Genomic DNA, 919 nt, shown 5'->3' with positions numbered 1-919 from the left:
CGGACAGTCTGGTGCACAGAGTGTGTGGGCTGGGACCCGAACTGATCATTAATCATTCGTTACCTAATGTTTAACCTGCCGATAACAGAGTTACTTTTTCACTCAACTTTGACAGACCTGGTTCAAGGAGTTTGGACGCAAAGAGAGGAAGGCCACAGCGCCATGGTGGGTGGTGTTTTGGGAGAGTTAGTGAAATTATTACAAATGGATGGGTCGCACTTTCAAAACACACACTGGGGTACGGGTCCCCCACACACTGACTCTCACTGGGGTACGGGTCCCCCACACACTGACTCTCACTGGGGTACGGGTCCCCCACACACTGACTCTCACTGGGGTACGGGTCCCACACACCCTGACTCTCACTGGGTTACGGATCCCACACACACTGACTCTCACTGGGGTACGGGTCCCTCACACACTGACTCTCACTGGGGTACGGGTCCCACACACACTGACTCTCACTGGGGTACAGGTCCCACACACACTGACTCTCACTGGGGTACGGGTCCCACACACACTGACTCTCACTGGGGTACGGGTCCCACACACACTGACTCTCACTGGGGTACGGGTCCCACACACACTGACTCTCACTGGGGTACGGGTCCCACACACACTGACTCTCACTGGGATACGGGTCCCACACACACTGACTCTCACTGGGGTACGGGTCCCACACACACTGACTCTCACTGGGGTACGGGTCCCACACACACTGACTCTCACTGGGGTACGGGTCCCACACACACTGACTCTCTCTGGGGTACGGGTCCCACACACACTGACTCTCACTGGGGTGCGGGTCCCACACACACTGACTCTCACTGGGATACGGGTCCCACACACACTGACTCTCACTGGGGTACGGGTCCCACACACACTGACTCTCACTGGGGTACGGGTCCCACACACACTG

This window comes from Scyliorhinus torazame, chromosome 24 (assembly GCF_047496885.1).
Source record: "Scyliorhinus torazame isolate Kashiwa2021f chromosome 24, sScyTor2.1, whole genome shotgun sequence".
Classification (NCBI taxonomy): domain Eukaryota; kingdom Metazoa; phylum Chordata; class Chondrichthyes; order Carcharhiniformes; family Scyliorhinidae; genus Scyliorhinus; species Scyliorhinus torazame.
The sequence above is the reverse complement of the archived record's forward strand: the minus strand, read 5'-3'. Positions refer to the sequence as shown.